The 19,392-nt window shown below is 37.5% G+C and overlaps 2 long non-coding RNA genes and 2 pseudogenes across 5 annotated transcripts in view; 2 read left to right on the top strand and 2 right to left on the bottom strand.

The window, feature by feature from the left end:
• The window catches only part of LOC149105043 (uncharacterized), a 15,750-nt gene extending 1,016 nt beyond the window's left edge, over positions 1 to 14,734 (top strand). The window contains exons 1-3 of one of the 4 annotated variants that reach the window (XR_016210160.1): positions 8,181 to 8,438; positions 9,730 to 10,704; positions 12,658 to 14,734. This is a non-coding gene — a long non-coding RNA (uncharacterized LOC149105043). Of the gene's footprint in view, positions 1 to 4,782; positions 4,889 to 8,180; positions 8,439 to 9,729; positions 10,705 to 11,978; positions 12,042 to 12,657 lie in introns of those variants that run through there. The other 3 variants (XR_016210159.1, XR_016210158.1, XR_016210161.1) reach the window with 3 other exon arrangements.
• On the top strand, positions 192 to 2,696 carry LOC110041563 (uncharacterized; annotated as a pseudogene).
• LOC149105045 (uncharacterized) lies at positions 3,082 to 4,350 on the bottom strand (annotated as a pseudogene).
• On the bottom strand, positions 7,330 to 8,050 carry LOC149105044 (uncharacterized). The gene is made up of 2 exons (XR_016210163.1): positions 7,834 to 8,050; positions 7,330 to 7,391 (listed from the first exon to the last, which is right to left on the bottom strand). It is a non-coding gene; the product is annotated as an uncharacterized LOC149105044 (long non-coding RNA).
• Positions 14,735 to 19,392: the final 4,658 nt, after the last annotated feature.

The raw sequence follows: 19,392 nt of genomic DNA, 5'->3' as shown, positions 1-19,392 counted from the left end.
CTTCCTGCTCGACAGGCTTCCGCTCATCCACCTTCCAGGTTTGTGATGTCACGATGTCACACATTTGGCTTAAGAGCAGGATCTGGGTACGAGATCCGGCTACAATAGTAACGTGCTAGAGATCAAGGCCTTTTTTTTAACTTTTTCATTTATTTACTTAATTCACTTGAAGGGTTCGCAATGTAGTACAGTACTAAGGAATCACCTTAATTAATTAAGCAGTAAAGATTAGGGTTGTTGTCCCTTCTTTTCTTCTTTTCTTCTGTTGTTGACTGGCATCCTTTAAGCTGTTTGTTACGAGGCAACGTTTTGTAGACTGACATGCAGTGTATATAGTCATCATGTGAGGCTGCTTCAAAAAGTACTTGCCTAGGTTTCCATTTCTATGCGGCTGGTCCAATTAGTACATACATGTAATAGGGATACATTCCAATGCCTTGTCATGTCTTCATCAGGTGGCATTGCCATTATCTCTTTGTGCCAGCTCTTGTGTGAAGAACATTGCCACTCTTGTTATCTTTTGGAGAATTTATTCATATTTTTGGATACTTACGTTGTTTGTTCTTTTAATGTGTCAAATCAATAGAGTACTAAAGGGTGACGTCATGATGTGATGACAATCAAATTCTTGGTTCTAAACAAAGTCATGCGAAACACTCACAGTCACCATTTTGGATTTGTCTTCACTTTTGTGCATTGAATAACATTGTTATTCTTCATGCGACGTTTGTTTTGACCAAAAGAGGACATGGATTTAGATCCAAACCTTGAGTTTTTCACAAAACTTTGCCCCAGAAAGAGCGATATACATGTACACGACAGTATGAGGATGTTTTTGATCGATTGGTAAGGTCAGGGGTCGCCATGGTACAGTGCTTTGCTCCGGATTGTAAACATCAGTTGGAATCACTCGCAAGTTTTTTTTTGTTTTCCAAATAAAAGAAAGGGCAAGGAGGAATATCGCTGCTGGGTTCGCTCGTTAAGGTATGAAACAATGCTATCTAATATTTCATTTGACACTGAAGAATTTGTGATGGTCATGCATGTACTTGAAACCCTTTAGAATCTCAGAAAATTTCAGAAATGTGTATGAGAAATGTTAACATACATGCTTTAAAGCCTAGGTGTTTTAGTGAAAACCTGCAGATCTTTTGTGTTGCATGCAGGAGGCTTTCACAATTTTTCGCTGTCTGCTTTTTCAGGAGAGCTGATAGAGAACCAAGCCAACATTCTAAGGTGTGTAGCTGCCACTTCAGAGATGGATTAAAAATGGCAGGACCTGAAATTTTTGAGCGAAATGCTCACAAACTGTTTCCTACATGGGGAAATCCTGCTCAGAAGAAAAGGAAACTTGATTCAAAGCTTGCTGCATCTGCATTCTGTGACCTGGCAGCTATTACTCAGGGAGAAAATTTGACAGAGCAAATGCAAAATGAAAGCATCTCAACTGAACAAGTAATACTGGAGGCTGAACTAGAGTTGACTAAACAAGAGCTGCTATATTCTCATTAAGAGATTAAACAGTACCAGAGGACACACTATTCTGTTTGAAGTTTGAGTTCAGAAGTCATCAGAATGGAAACAGGGCTCCTTACCAAGGAGGTGTTTACCATTGTAGTGGAATATGCAGCTCAGTTTAAGGAATCAATTTCTTACTATACCGGGTGGAAAGTCGAGTTGATCGCATTTGAAGATCAAATCTTTCTAACACTTATGAGGTTGCGTCAAAACTACACCAATCTGCACTTAGCACAGCTATTTTCTTGTAGTGTTGCAACAATATCTAACATTGTCACAACATTTATACATGTCCTCCATGGACTACTTTTTGATGATTTAATGAAAACAATCCCTTCAAGAAGCAAATTAAAACAAGTTGTGTTCACCATCATCATTTTCTACCTTCTCAAAATGCAGAATTGTCATTGACTGTACTGACATTGAAGTAGCAACACCCAGCCTTATGTGCCAGCAAAAATGCTACATGTACCTACTCAAGTTAATGAGGGATGGACTCATTTAAAGTTTTAACAGGAGTAGCACCAAATGGAGTATGGACCTATGTTAGCAATCTCTACCCAAGTTCAATCTCTGATAAGGAAATTGTGCAACAGTCTAGTATTTTGAGGCATTTTGTTCCTGGTGATCTAAATCTTGGCAGATAAGGGATTCCTTATTCAGGATATTGTTCTGAAGGGTGTGAGTGTAAACATACCACCCTTTCTTGAAAACGGCAAGTTTACCAAAAGCAAAGCAAAGGTGACTAAATCAATTGCCAGGTGTTACATACATGTTGAGAGGGCTAATGCCCAGCTCAAAGATTTTAAAATTCTCAGTTTTGTCCCCCCTTTTTTAAGGTATCATATAGACAAAGTGTTTCAGTCATGTGCGACTCTTGTGAACTTGCAGTTCCCTTTATTTAAGGAAGGATGTGAAGGAACAGATTTTGACTTATCAGAGTTAGTAATTAAGCATTATGAACTAAAGTAGAAGAGTGAACATTGCATAAAAGCAGCATAAGAATGTTCTTATGCTTCTTTTATGTAAACTTGTGAACTACATGAATGATGTTATATGGACAAAATGTTTTAGTTAATGAACAGCTTTGTGAACTTGCTATTCCTTTTTTCAAGGAGGGATGTGATGGAACAGATTTTGACTGTTCAGAGTTTAATAAAGTAAAAACAAGTTGTTTTTATCTCACTTCGAGTCTTAACAGCAAAGGGTATTAAAAATTGTTTTTGGTAGTTGAATTTGAGATAGGGGATATTTAGGGGGCTGGAGATATTAATAAAAAAAAAAATAGCATATGAAGGGAGAGGGGTAGGGGGAGCAAGTCTGCCACTAAATCTGCAAATAAGAAAAATAATAATCAGAACAAAAGGACATAAGAACCAGGTCAGCTTTAACTTCTGAACCAAAACATTTATTTAACAGTATGTAACTAACATATTTTTTTTATAAATATTTCTGTCGAGAAGAGGTTTCAAAAGAGAATATTTGAAGGAAAAAGTTATTTTGTTACAAAAACTTTGAAGTTCATTTAATTTAATTTGCTTTACGGATCAATGGAAAAAAAAAACTTAATTACTTGAATTTGGTAAATTACTTGAATTTGACAAAATGGTAAATTATTCATATAATTTACCATTTTGCGATGCAGAACCTACAAATGTTACAGTCTTGATAGCTTTCTACAACATTATTTTGTCTGCTGTTAAATTTATTTCTGAGTAGAACATGATGATTGGTAAAATGTTAACAGAATGTCTCTACAATTCACCTTCAGTTATTTTCCAAAAGAGTTCTTGAAGGTAAAAATCTCTAAGTTACTGAACTTTCTCCACCCAAGAATCTTCCCGTTGAATCTCCAAAAAAACAAATTCTATGGATGTCCAGACTACAAAGTAGCATTTCTTTCTTTATTGGTAAAGAACATATGGCCCTGGGATTGGTGCCAATACACATGGTCGTTGAATTTTTCCATCCTTCTTTTCCAGGGAGAAGGATCTGTCTTCTATTAGGTCTCCTCAATTGTTAAGTGTCTTTGGGTGTATGGACACTTTGCCTCCAAAACACTGTCGTCTTCCACCAGGCTGTCTGGAGAAGCTCCAAGGAGTCCCAACTCATCTAGCCAAACCCCAGTCTTCACCACCTATAGGCCAGTTTTTGATGTGAGTGCTTTCAGGGCTTCTGGCTCATTTGTAACCCCCCACTGTACAGCTTTCACTTGTGATAAGTCATAGTCACCAAGGAGCCATTTGAGAAGAGAGGGTGTCACTCGTTTAGCATTTAAAGCACACCCAAAATTACTGGCTGTCAGTTGATCCTTCCTGATCATTTGCCAGGAAGGATTGTCTCTCTGTCCTGCAGTTAGCTGGCTAACTTCTTTAATTGTTGGCCAATCCAGTTTGGCGATATCCATCAAATACTGATGCTGCCTCCAGGTGTCTGGTAGTTGCAGAAATTCTTCAGAGAAAATAATCTTGTCAGTAGTAGCAACAGGCAGGGGCTTAGACTGGTTCTGAGGTTCAGGACTCATGATCCATTGCAGTCCTGTAAATTTTCCATAGCTTTGAAGGCTCTGATAAAATTTATTTCGATCCTCATGAATTAGTTCTCTTAGAAGAGCAGTGTAGCCTGGCTTTGCTGGGGGAAACATCTCAGAAACTGATGGGAGCAATGTGTTGGTGGCTTTCCATTTTCTCCACTGACACTACATGTCTGTTCTACTTAGGTTGTAGATACCATGTATGAACAGTGCAGCAGCATGGCTACATTTGAACCTTCCTTTCTTTCTACATGATTCGATTTGTAGTGATTTTCACCTCTCATTAACAGGGCGGCCATTATTGAAATCTGTCTCATTGTTTAGAACCAAGTTTTTTGGTTGCCAGGCAATGTGACGTCAGCGCTTTAGACCTCTATTAATTAAAGAAGGGGAAAACGGTTTGTTTATCTACTTGTATTTTTATTTTCTGAGGATGTCTTTTATCATGTGGTAAATATGATGTAGTTCTCACCAACTAAACTTTACCACTAGAGATTCAGTCTGTTCTGTTTTAATTTCATTGTCAATTGAAGTAAACTTTAAAAACCTAGGTCTTACTCTTACAGTTGTTTGTGATTGAATTTTGTTTTCTTATAAATTTCCCTTTACTGAGGAAGCAGCTTTAATTCTGCAAGCCTGTATGTTATTTTAAAACAGTCAGTCTAGCTTAATATGTAATTGCATTTTCGTGATTTTGTGTTTAACAATATTGCTTTGAATTTCTGTTTTAGCAGTAGCGGATGAGGATCAGGGATTGGATGAGGATCAGGGATTGTATGAGAGAAAACATGCACAAACCGAAGAAAGTCTTAGTAGAGAAGAGACTAGGGATCGATGGTGAGTATCAGCCCTTGTTATTATATGTATCAGTTGCCATGTGTTAATAACTTTTTTAGAGTTATGTCTTGCCAAAATAATTAATTTTTTTGTTACCTGTACGTAAATGGGTCTTTATCGTAATGGCAGCACTTTCTCAAGAATTTTAGGGTTTATATCTTTATGTTATGCTCCAATATCTGGTTAGCTTATGAGTTTCTTCTGGTGCACAAAATACTCCTGACCAGCAACACTAAGAAGAACATTGCAAACCAAATGTGTAAGAGAAAGCAAACTAATAGTTTTGGCTTTTTTTTTTCAAAACACATCTTCTCTGAACCTGGATAAATTAGCAAGTTTCTAATTTTTAATTCCTTTTCATCCCCGCCATGAAGGCTTAAAATTCAGCGCAGGGAGTGTTTAGTAGATGGAGTTTCAAAATCGTAAGGAAGAAGTGATTGTACAGTACCACTTTAATGCGTAGTTTAATATCCTTGTGTATCCAATAAACCAGTCAACAGCCCGTTGTCCCCACCAGAACAAAATAATTTTGTTTTTAAAATTGATATAAAATAAAATTCTCAAATTAATTACCGGTTAAGTTTGGGAAGTTCTGTGGTGTATTATAGGTTAAGGTACAGATGTATGGCAGTGATACAAGCAATTTTTGTTGCATGTTACACAGAAAATATTCAAGCGTATCATATGTATAGTTACTTAAACATTTGTCACAGTGCACATATTTTTTCATTCTTTGTTGTGACTCTTTAATTTAAAACCCCAAAAGCTGTGGAACAAGACAGCTTGTAGGAAGTTGAGCTTTCTGTGTTAGCAAATAACAGCCTTAAGTGCCAATTACAAAGTAACCAACAGCACTTAAATTACAAAACTGGTAAACCATACATGTACAACCCCTGCGAAATAAATTCCCAGTAGTCTGGGAATTCGTAGGAATTCCTAGGAATTCCTAGGAATTCCTAGGAATTCCAAGTTATTCCAAGACATGCAAATTATGCTTTATCCAAGACCTTAGAATTTCTGGGAATATTTGAGAATAGTGGAAGTATGACTGGGAATTATTGGGAATTCCTAGGAATTCCAAGTTATTCCAAGTCATGCAAATTATGCTTAATCCAAGACCTTGGAATTTCTGGGAATATTTGGGAATAGTGAAAAGTATGACTGGGAATTATTGGGAATTCCTAGGAACTCCTATTATTTCCCAGACTGTTTTAAAAAATGTGTTTGGAATATCTAGGAATTTTTGGGAATAGCTAAAACACATGAAACATTGTTGGAAATTTCTGTAAATTTCCCAAAATGTCAAAATTAAAGATGAACTCAGTGTATGAATCAGTTTGTGTGAATTAGTAAAAATCAACAGGATCATTTCTCTGGAGTTCCGTACCTTTTTATTGTTTTCAAGCTCCAAGGTAATTATTTCCAAACAAACGTACATTAATTCCAGTTTAAGTCTGACAACTCAACATAAAGCTATAGCACTGATAACATTGCTCTTTAGATCCAACATGATTTGTTAGTGCATATGTGCCCGTATGGACCCTTAAATCAAACACCCAGAGTTTAACTGATAGAAAAATGGATGCTCTTAGATTTGATAAATAGATTAAGCAAAAAATTCTGTCAGCATAAATGAATATATACATGTATTATTTACAATTTCAATAAAACCAAAAGTATATATGTGCATGTATATATTTAATATAATTGTACATTCACACACAGACCCATCACAGCCCACTGTTGAACAATTTTTGACTTGATCCTTTCTGACTTTAGGAAAAAGAGGAAGACATTTCTCACAGATGTCATAAGTGAAAAGCTCACAGTTTCCACACACTTGCTGTACATTTGTAAAACTGTACTGTAACATTCTCTGGACAAATTACCAGTAGTTTCATTAAAACAAGGATATCTTTAGCAGCCTCTCATTGTCATACAATGTCTTGAAATTAAGGCCAGAATAGCCATACAGGCATATTCTTTGGCAGAAAATGTTTTTTTCTTGGGAACCATTAGTTTCACTTCCATCAGGGGAGTCCAGTGAATGGCCATCAGTGTCAGAGTTCTCAATTTCTTCAGAGGAGTCGGAACTGAAACTTCAACATCATTATCTGAATCACTGTCTGTGGACAAATCTGAGTTGTTGTGTGTTACATCAATTGGTATTTCTGTAGTCTTTTCAGGTATAGGCAACTCAATTTCATCAAATGCTTCTGTGAAGCTTCAATTCTTGCATAAAGGTTCACTCCATAATCCATCAAAGTCATCCACAACATTTTTGCCAACAGCCATCTCACTCAGGTGAGCAGAAAACTCTGTGGTGTCCTGTTCATGGTGCTGGAAATGATCTCCAGGAAAAAGGGATGCAAGAGAGGGAGATGACGTCAACTGGCCTGGGAAGACTGCTTTAAGCGATTTATGTGGTCGAATCTTGTAAATTTTGGTATGGGTATAGTGGGATCATCAATATGTTTCTTGCATTTCCTTGTCCTCGCAGTCACTTTAATTCATGACACAACAAAATCAAAAGAATAAAAAAGATTGAGTCAGTGGGAAACAAATAAATAACTGACATAAATGACAAATTAAAAAAACCTACATCTTGATGTATTGAAAAGACTATAGATCTCATATCATGTTAATACTTATAAATAATTCAAAGGAAAAAATGACAAGCATTGCAAATTTATACTTGCTGCATTGTGCATGTGCTGACTGGGTGTTGAAACACGTGGGCTCTCAAAATAGACTTGGTGGACTAATACAACAAGCTTAAGCTTATTTCGCAGAATTTATCTCGTTTCCTCAGGTCGATCTTAAACCTTTTAGGTGAATTTCGGCTATTGGGGTTTTTAAAGAGCACACAATGCATTGCTTAGTTTGATTTATTTACAATTATAGCTTATCATAACAGAAAATCCCTATAAAATTGGATTCCTTACCTTTGCAGCGAACTTGATTTAAGTGCCTCACGATCCTTTGTTATCTTGACAACCGTCGGGAACAGATCAACCAGTTAAAGTACGTTCCATCCTTGATTTCGTCGTAAAAAGTTTGTGTAGTTTTTTCCTTTTGAAGCAAGACCCATCTTTCAAAAGACCACCAAAACAGCGTGGAAAGGGAAACAGAATTGCCCTGGTCGAAAGCGACTGTTCCGGCAACCTCGTTGCCAGTCTCTCTCTCCGTCTTCTCTAGTTTCCATTCTCTCCTCAACTGATCAACTGCACCAATCACAGCACGCGAATTTTCATGTGACTATCGTCGTGACTGAACGTGACAAAGATCACGTTATTCATTCTCTTTTGGCGCCCATCTTTGAATTCAGCGTTAACGGTTGATCGCTCGTGCGTTTTAGTAGATTTCACTTCCAAAATTATATCAGAATGGTTTTTGCTGCGGTCTTGTGACCAGAAGAAAACAGCGTGAGTGTCATTATCGAGAAACAAGTTATTCTTGGCGAAGATTTGGAGCTAAAAGAAAGTTTTACTGTGGATGTTTCAACGGGGAAAAATTCAAAGGGCAGATTAGTCGTATACAAAATTATTTGGTGAGTAATCGAATTCAAGTAACCTTATATTATGCAAAGTAAATTCTTGTATTTGGACTAAAGCTTTTGAATGAACTTTATCATCACGAATCATACACGAGTGGGCCACTCAGTCATGGTATGAAATAAATTCTGGCTAAAGCAAAGTTGAAACAATTTAGGTTGCCCAGAGTGCGTGCCTAAACAATTTGATTTGCAAATAACAAATCGTTTCTCTCGCCTCACTTGTTCAAACGAAATAAATATAGCAGTTCTCTCTGATCCCAGTCAATTAGTTCTTGACAAAAAGTCCAACGAGGCAGCCACAGTGTGCATAGTTTGATATATCTCCTGTGTGTTTCAGCCTGACTGTATGGCAATCCGTGTTGATCATCAATTTTTGTCCATCCGTATATTCTTTTGTGTTTACTCTATTATTTAAGTGTTCCTTTAATATCTTAAGTGTCTTTTTTAATATTTCTTAAGTCTAAATTTGGCTAAAAACCGTGATATATATCCTCCAATTCGAGAGTTGTTGATACACTTTTATAACATAACTAAAGCAAAGCGCGCGCTCTGATTGGTTAATTTAGCGTCTACTATTTGCCCATGGGAGTACGCTGCTGACGTGTGTGCTAATGTTTACAAAGCAAATCTTTTGACAGACATTGTTTCCAAAGCAATGACCGACGTCCTTCTGCCAGAAATGCGAAACTGTCTTCACAGTTGTCTGAAGATGAAACTTTATCGAGTTACTGGTGTGCAGTCGGTTGTCATGAATGAATTTTCGCGCACTTGTTTTCTCTTGTCATGTAAGACTACAAGAACATTTTTTTGTGATGTAGCTCAATAAAAGGACTTCTGTTGTTCCAATGTCTCAATGTTATGTTATAAAACAAATGGTAAGTGCCATAGCGTGCACTATTGAGTTATGGATGCACTTGGGAGGTTTGCTAAGCACTCAAGAAGCTAGATTCGCTAGCTTAGACTCTTACGCTTCTTTCGTGCTTAGCAACCTCCCGCATGCATCCATAACTCAATAGTGCACGCTATGGCGTTTACCATTTGTTAAATAGAAGAAGGAAAACCTTGATTTAATCTAATGTAAGCTCAAGATTTATGTAATGTATTTATCAATAGTAGAGAAGCACCTTCACAGTTATCAAGTCTTCTCCTTTAACATTTCAACCAGCTTACAGTCAGGTCTTAATTAGCTGCATATATTAAACTGTGAGCACACAAATATTTGGATCCCAGTCTTACAGTACCTCATATATATAGCAATGTAATGTATTTTTTAATTTTGTTTTAGGTGTCATACAACAAAGATGAAGATGAAGAGGCTAGCTGCTGACAGCCTAATTAGAGGGCAACAAAAGAAGCTGTGGAATCAACAGAAATAACTGAACAGCAGCTAAGTTTGCCCAAACTCAGCCTTTTTTAATTTTATGAATTGTCTCAGTTTTGTTCTTATCATTGATTCCTTACATTCATGAAAATCCAGATTTGTTCCACATAATAACAATAATTTAAGCTAAAATCTTGTGTATGGAAAATTGTTGGATTTGTAAACCAAAAAAGTAAGTAAATTATCTGAAAAAGTTCTCTTTTTATCAAACATGTAAAAGTTTGACCTTCATATCTGTTTTCAGTTTTACTTTTGATTCTTGATGTAATGAAAAAGAAACAGGATAATTTTTCTTATGTTTAAATTCATGAAAGCCATTGAATGTAATAAACCATTGATTTAAAACCTGTTTGATGTGATATCAGTGACTTTATTTGTTATTTTAATGCTGGGCATTAATCATCAAAATTTTCTCTGGTCTACAAATGATACAAAATTCCCAGTTTTTCTCAGATTTTCCAAAAAATTCCAACCTATTCTCAAAAAATCCTACAAATTCCAAGATATTCTCAGAAATTCCTAGGAATTTTAAGGAATTTTCAAGGTGAGTATATTTCAGTTGGAATTCCTAGGAATTCCTAGGAATTCCAAATCAGCTCTATGTAAACTTGGAATTCCTAGGAATTCCTAGGAATTCCGAGTCCGAATTACCATGAAAATTCACACCTTAGATTCCTAGGAATTCTTAGGAAATTAAGCACGTCTCATTTTCTTTCCTGCAAAGGTTTGAGGCACAACAAACGTAAATGAATTAAGAGAGGTCAAGGAGTCAAGGGGGCAGAGTGAAGAGAACTTTTGGATGCTGCAAAGCTATTAGAATGAGCTTGAAAGCTATTAATGCAGTGTTCCACACAGATGTTCTTGCTAATTTCCCTTTGGGTAATCAGTTCTGTTTTTGTTGGTTGCCCATGTGTCTTTTTGGTTTTCTACCTAGTAGACGTTTGTTGCCCATTAGCACTCATAAGAAAAATTCAACTGCAGAAATGCTCAACTATCTTATAAACTAATGCCTTCTTGTTTTGGTGTTGCAACAGTAATTCATTGGGTGATTAATCAGTCATAGAGCACATCCCTCACAAGATTTTAAACATCCACTAACTGTGCTCACACCTTTTGATTGGACTGCACTTTTCTTACAAATAGACCTAGTGAAGCACTTTTATTGGTCAAATACCATGAACCAACTGTCATGAATAAAAACATAATTCATGCCCTGAAGCACATCATTATCATTGATATTATTGTTATTATTTTTGTTGTCATTGTTTTTATTATTGCTATTTTTATTTATTTTTATTTACGGTCAACAAATTTGAAGATGGCATGGTCCATTTCCTGGACATTTCTCTGAAAAGAGCATCCATTGACATTTACAGGAAACACGCAAACACTGGACAGTATGTCTTGTTTTCTAGTCATGAACATTAGCCTCGCAAAATTGCTTCGGTTAGAGTCCTGTTGCACTGGGCTTCTTGTATATGTGAAATAGACTCTCTCTTTCAGACACAAATAACACTGATTAAATCATTCCTGTTAGGGAATGGCTTTCCTAAATCTGTGGCTTCTAATCTTGTAAGGTGTTTCAGACACAGTAGCTCAGAACCTAGAACATCTAATCCCAATAGCAACAAGATTATGAGTTTTAAGGATTTAAATTTTAATGTGGGGTTTGGGACTGGCACTAGTTTTGCTAGCCCAATGATATAGATTTAGATGGGAGCTCCTCTGGGGCCGGTCCCATCAATGTCCCAGATCAAAAATGACATGTACCGTAAATCCTCGAATTATCCCCGCCCCCCTCGAATAAGTGCCCCCTTTGAATAAAAGCCCCTCCTTTCAACCGAAATTTGAACTAAGCGCCCTCCCTCAAATAAGTGCCCCCCTCCCCTCCTCCCAACAAAAGATGTATAGTTTTCGTCATGTAGTATTAGATTTGTACATTGTTTCAGTTTGTGAACACGTTAAGTACTAATGGTGCCACGATTTAAAGTTTAGGATGGCTTTTTACTTCAATAAGGACTGGTATGTTGTTATTTACACGCAGATGACATATTAAAAAAATGATCATGTCCAGCCACAGTTTGGGAAAAATTAAATAAGCGCCCCCCTCCCTCAATTAAGTCCCCCCCCCCCCGTCTTTTCTTAAATTTGAAATAAGCGCCCCGGGTGCTTATTCAAGGATTTACGGTAGTTTATTACTCCATCTCAGACAGGAAGTAAGTGATATCTGAGCAGTATCCATTGACGTACCTTGAAACCAGAACCAGAGTATTAACATGTAATCCTGATATGTAATGTCAGGATTAATATTACAAACAACACAACAAAGAAAGTACAGGATGCAAAACAGAGCACAGTGATGCAAACCCAAATACAAGTTAATTTTGAAACCAAATTAAAAATTGCTACATAGAATGAGATGGGTAACTGTAATCACAACTGGTGGTTTGCCATTTGCATGAAAAATTAGCAGACATTAAGTTGAAGGAAGTGAGTTTATAGAGAAGTCCATTTGCATCATATAAATCAAAAATTGGTTTTCTTATTTAGATGTAGAAATACAGTATGTGTATTTATAATGCGAATTATAATAATATTACTGTTGTACTTAAGATTATAATTCCAAAGCTCTGTTAAAAACTGATTTCAGTTTCATTAGGTAGTTTGGTGCTTTGGACCCAAAACAGCAGCCTGAAAACGGTCCCTCTAAGTTGACAAGACCTTGAGTAGCTAGGAAGTTTCAAGAAATGGACCCCTTCACAGAAAGTGTCAGTTTTCCATGATATTGTGGTGTCTATTAATGAACTAAATCCCTTGCCATATTTTTAATAGCCTGGCCAAACCAAACCTGGAGGCATTAGATGATATGATCGATGAGGAGGAAGGGGAGTTAGAGGAAGATGATGATGAAGAAGAAGAAGAAGAAGAAGAAGAAGAAGAAGAAGAAGAAGAAGAAGAAGAAGAAGAAGAAGAAGAAGAAGAAGAAGAAGAAGAAGAAGAAGAAGAAGAAGAAGAAGAAGAAGAAGAAGGAGGACAAGGACAAGAGGATCAAGAAGAACAAGAGGAAGGGCAAGAAGAACGATACAATGCTGACCTTTACAGAAAGTTAATAGAGGATGAGTTTAGTGGCAGTGGTGTAGAATAATCAGTATTTATTTTGTATATTTTTTAAATTTTTTAACAGTGTTTCTTCCATAGATGTATTAATAATTAATAATTAAGTAAATAGAGGATAAGTCTGAAATTGTTTTGATTGTTCTACATTTACAGCAACTTATTCAAATTAACCCAAGCTCAAAGGCTGAAGAAAATATGTCATTACTCTTGTTTACTAAATGAACCACAAATCACTGTGTTGTCTGTGAATAGTTTTGTTGGATCTAGATTTAAGGGACAAAAGATTGACAGAACTTTTCATTTTTGTCACAAGAACCCAGTCACAGTCGTGCATGACTAACTGTGGCCACCTTCCTTGGTTTAAATAAGCTAATCAAAATGCATGAACTAGGTACGGTGAAAATATCAAGCACCATGTAACCTGTCGGTCAATTGACAACTCCACCTCTCACATTTCTTTTCATAATTTTGGATTTGCCAGGTTTGAATGGAAGCCATAAGAAAGTTGTTGAAAAGATGTCAAAAAAAGATGGAAAAAAATTAGTTTGGTGGCCTGTGTTAGAAGTGCACCTCTGCAAATGCAATGATAAGTATTACATTAGTATGCATATGTCCAAAAGGCATTTATCTGTCAAAAATAGAATTTCCCAAACTAATTCTAACTTTGGTTATTTTGCCTTTCCAACAATATAAATCGCAAGATTATAGTGGTTTCACAACACAGGCTAAAAACAGGCCCTAAAATATAATTTTCGAAAATGTTTGGATAAAGCGATGGTTTGTATCATCCGTGAGTTTAACATTGCAGATAATTCAAGCCAATTAATTCAAGGTCATAAGTCAGATTGTTTTGGTTCGCACGTGTATAGAAAGATCTATAGGATTCCTGTTGATAGTGGTATTGGTAATTATTATACCTGTTCATGAAAACACTAGTTGTATAAATTCCAGTCTAGCCATACACAAAAAAGATTTGTAACCTTCTTTGTCATAACTGAATTATGTTTTTGAACTAGTATGAGTTCCGTGTTGGTCGAGTTCTTCACCTTGCAATGTTATGGCGAGATCCATAGACTTGTAAAAAAAGAAATACCCATATCAGTATCCGGCGTAAGTTTAATTCCATGTTCAATGCTAAATTCCTGAGGGGTGTGCCAACAAACGAGGACTAACAATAGAGCTATAAATCAATGAACATAATAAATCCCTCTAAGATTCTCCTACCGAAACAAGTGATATGTTGTTGAGATATCACTAAATTCCTAATTTTCAACCTTCTGCTTTCATTTCATCGTTTCTCCCGGTTAACAACAGGCACCGTATTAGCTAGTTCCAGCCGATCCCGGGAATACAAATCGCATTAGCAGTCGGTGCTCTATGCTCTTATTTTGGAGATTCGGTGATATTTCTTTCTAAAAACAAAAATTGAAATAGTGCTCAACATAACCTGCCTCAGCACGTTTGCGAAAATCTATTGGTTCCTTTCAGAGGTTCCTTTAAGAGCACTCGGCTAACCTCCCGATACGATTTCCATACAGCCCCATACATTAATTATGTATGCAACTATCTCAAACTATCACATTATACTCCGGCAAACAGCGATCGTGAAAAGAACGAGTCAGTCAAGAAATTGCATGGATAATTAATGTAGAGGTTGTGCAGAAATCTTGCCAACCTCCCTGCCCAAATAAGAGACAGATGTGAGTAATGTTACTAGTGTAGCTAATATTTGTATTGTAAGTAACGTTACTGATGCAAATAAAAAAAGCTATACTACGTGCAATGGAAAGAACGACCTCTACTTGGAATTGCTGGCTGCACAGCATCGTGTAAGGATGTACTCTAGGTATCGTTATTCATGACGTGGTAATAAGTTATCGGGAATCCCTCTGGCGCAAGACAAACCCAAGACCAGGCGAAACTAGAAGCGGACAGTTAGATCACGCCCGACTTGTTGGGTGGGAGGGTGGGTCGCCAACCCAAGAGAGAATGATGGACCTGTCCCCTCATTTTCTCTTGGCCAACCCCATCGCTATACACGGCCTCGAGTAGAGTGATAAGGTGGAACACGCGTAAATTCTTTTATAATCTCCAGGGTACCAATGCATAGCGTAACGCCGTAACCGATCACGCGATTCTACCTGACAAAAAATGTTGCTCCTGTTTAAATAATTCTGAGAAATTATGATGATCCCTCAGAACTGCATTGCGCATCCCTACTGCACGATTTTCGTGTCATTATCGTGCGCTCACTAGCGCGTGCACATACATGTACACAAAATCAAGAAATTTCCTTCAGACTAAGCCCGGCAGCGAAATAAATGCTTGTTTTCTCTTAAACGAGCATGGTGACCATTATTTTTTTCCGTAATTTGGGTGTACATACCGTCTCCTTTAAGTTAAAAAAAAATCAAAAAATAAGCTAGAAAGAGGTAAAAAATGATATAGCTAAGATCGTGCACAAAGCCACGATGATGTGTATCATGACCCTGAACAACGACTCAAGTAAGAAAGGTTTTGAGGCGATGTCGTTAAAACTCATGGAAATGCTACATAAATTTTATTTTACTGTTCCCTATGCTTGAGCCTCTCTACCTATCAAGGTTTTTTTCAAGTAACCTTTGCTTTTAGGTAACGCAAAATGTAACGTGAATCGATGAAATGAGGTACGAGATTAGGCATAAATGGAGTAGAATTGGCCCATGATATCTCTTCTGTCGTCTTATTTCTTAGCATATATATTATGGGTTCTTTCACGAGGCGATGAGAATAAACTTCTTGTTTTCAAATTGTTTTTTGCATATGTCTTTCGCACTTATGTTGTAATGTCTTTTCACATTTCAGCCGTTAGTGTACAAGAATGGAAATCAGCTATTGTATTTGGTTTCGTTTTGTTCTCCCGGAGTGTAGTGAGAGAGGCGGTGATGTAAACAAAGTAATCCAAACATCCACGGCAAATCCGTATTCTTTCAAAAACTTTTTTCATGCTCATGAACAATGAATTTAGCAGTAACAAAGCAACTTTATCTCTACTCACCGAATAAACATAAATAAACGGCACGCAATGCATGCAGAAGCGATGACGTTTCTTTTTGCTGGCACTTGCAAAATTGGGATATATCTATAAGGGGTATTTGTAAATGGAATTTGAGTTCATTCATCAACAGGGATGTGAAAACAATTGTCACAAGTTAAGAAATGAATAAGTTAAACAAACAAACAAACAAACAAACAAACAAAAAAACACGATCAGTAGCCTCTTATGCAGTCACACAATATTTCCTTACGAGGAATGTGCGATACTGAGCGTCTGCCAAGGAGACTAAGGGATGTGTGGATGAAAATCGATTCCGATTAACAAAACATCTGTTTTTGAACCTGTTCTGCTTTTATGCACTCATTACGGCTTATTTGGTTATGGCAAGAGAATCTACAAGCATTTAGTTCATGAGGGTGCAGGCCAAATCAGCTACTCATCTCAAACAAAATGAACCTACAAGACATGACTCCCACATAATGCAACTTCAGCTGGCGACACTATTCTCGGTACCATTGCAGCGACATACAACACTAACATACCTTAAATGGCCTTCAGCTGCAGTCCAGGTAGTGTCACACTCAAAGATTTCTGAAACAAAATTGTAAGCATCTACATAATTAAATCACGAATTTACGAAATGTTTAAAACGAAAAAAAATCTGGTTATCTAAACGGAAATCCCCGCGGAGGCAGGGCGGGGGGGGGGGGGGCACTGCAATATATGGGCTATAAACAGACGACGATCGAATAGTATCCCATGATGCAATTTTCTACGTACGTGACGCAACATCGAAGTTATCATGGATTTCAGCGTGAAATAACGTGGTTTTCTCCGCGGTCTATTTCTTATTTTTATTGCAGTAAAACGTAAGAAAAGTGCATTATTTAAATCTTTGACACGATTATAATGATTTGTAAGTGTTTAAGAGCGCAGCCTTATTATAATGTTCCTGTCTTTGATTGTGTTCAGTGACTATTCGCATCACAAAGTGTTCATTGACCCGTAACAAGGTCATGAATATTCGCTTTTCTTTGTACAGTATCTTGATGTCTTCGATTTTTGGGCATCACGCCTCAAAATATAGACATAATAATGATTTTTGGCACAGAAGTACCGAGAAGTACCCACATTTTTGTGACCTTTTAAGCGATCGAAGTGGTTTGAAATTTCGTAACATACCAGAGTTGCGTGTGTGAATGTCTGCTTCAAGTCTCAGTTTGTTTGGCGCCTTATTCCCGAGCCTGGTCATCTTTTAGAGTCAAAATGATTATTTTCGAAGGTGTTTTGGTTATTATTCTTTCCGAAACTGCAAAATGCTCAGCAGTGATAACTAGCCTTAACAACGGAGTGTTTAACTTCGTAAATTTCAATAGTTCAATGGAGCCGTCATCTTCGAAAAGATGTCATGTAGCAAACGGCACAACGCGGAACAAGCCTGCCAAAAAGCGGAGAATCGGTACCTGTTGTAACTTATTGGTATCAGCACAGGGTTCTTAACCCAGCGAATAATTCGTCCGCAGGCGAATTCACAACAACCACCGGAACGAGAACTCTTCTTCGTTCGTCCATGCATTCCACATAGCTTATATGTATTTCTAGTCTCGACAGACCAACGAAACACAAGTAAAACCCTTCACTGTAACGGCAAAATTCTCTTTGACCTGTGGCTTTTCAGAGTTGGTCTGCCTGTGCACGGTTCTAAGCCGAAAAAAACCACATTCCTGTAAGGACACCAAAATAGCCACCCCGCTTGATTTTTGCAGGGGCATGTCACGGTTAGTAAACTGGTACCGTTTAAAACTAAGACATGTGATAAGACATGTGGCGAACATGTGAGTATGTGAGCAGGCTATGTGAGCTCGTCTTTCCGATGGATCTTTTTTTGACTTCTTTCCATTCGGTCGCCGTACGCCTCGCTATTATGTGCTCTCAGCGTTAGATTTTCGCGAATTTAAACGCTTCGACGGCAGTATTTATCGCGATCTGAGGGAATTGTCCTTGTTTATTAACACGACTTGGCTTTGGGATGATAACCGTGGGAACAGCTACATTTTGATTGCATTTGTTGATTAGTTCCTGTCACGACAGATAGTTCAGTCTTTATCCGGTCGAAATTTTATTGTTTGGAATCGGTGGAAAAGTACTCGGAAGGCAAGATCCATAAGACTACTTTATTCATCTGGGGAAATACTCGAATTAGTCGCGAAACGAGCACGCGACTGCAAACGCTAGCTTAGAAGAATGTACGTAATTTAAATATTCTATGAAACTTGAGAGACTACAGAAACTGGCAGCGTCACGCAACGTATCAACAAATCGTGACATCTTCACTAGCATGGACTTTGACACTATGCATATCTGACTGTAAAACCTCGGTTGCTGCTGAAAAATGTTGATTTTAGCAATAGACAAAGGTTGAAAGTCAGCTAGTGAAATCATTTACTTACGATATATAATTATATATTAAAGTGAGAGCGTCGAACGCACTCTCATAATCTCTGATTCAGTTACTACTAGTATGTATTTCTAGTCTCGACAGACCAACGAAACACAAGTAAAACCCTTCACTGTAACGGCAAAATTCTCCTTTGAAACGCAGTGAATATAAACTGACTCGATCGGTACTCTTAAAAGCAGAAGCCACGGAATCCAGACAATTGTGAAAGCACGCCATAGCTCCATCGCGAGAGCGTAAATTAAATGATGACGTCATGTACGCAGTAATAATATAAGCCTAAACGAGATGCATCGTGGGATACTATTCGATCGTCGTCGGGGTAAGGCCATCACAATTGTAATGCTCATTAAACCTTTTTTAAAGCAACTGTCCTGTTGTCTTTGCAGATGTGGTTGCTTTAGTTCACTAATTTACCTCGGGGACTGAGGGAGGAATGCTGCAAGCTTCTCACCCGTCAAACACAACAACACAAACACAATGCACGCGCGCATTTCCCGCCAAGATAGACGTCTCCGTTTCTTTTAGACCTCTAAACCGAGTAGTACTGGGGACGAGAATCGTCCTCCTTTACGGAACTCGTCCACTTTGACGCTCAATGTGAATACAATCAATGAAAAGTTCACAATTTGGTTCAAATCTGACCTTTCAATGACGGTTTCTCGCTCAAGTCTCACACTTCTACTTCTACTACTACCCTGACCGCTATAAAGGTGCAATCTAGCTCCCACACTACACTGAAACCTGTGTTAAAGGACACCCATACGACCCTCACTAGTGCCCGCTTAATACAGGGTGTCCGCTCTAATTAAGCAGGTTCTCATATATTGTGCAGTAATAGTTAATTATTAACCCTTTTGTAACTCAGTGTAAGACAGTGTAAGATCAAAGACTGCTCAATGTCAAGTCAGTCAGTCAATGCATCAATTTGGAATAACCTACTTAGCTTTAAAAC

This window comes from Orbicella faveolata, unplaced genomic scaffold, assembly GCF_042242905.1.
Source record: "Orbicella faveolata isolate gen_17 unplaced genomic scaffold, um_ofav_v1 contig_34, whole genome shotgun sequence".
NCBI lineage: Eukaryota > Metazoa > Cnidaria > Anthozoa > Scleractinia > Merulinidae > Orbicella > Orbicella faveolata.
This window is presented reverse-complemented; position numbering and strand designations above follow the sequence as displayed.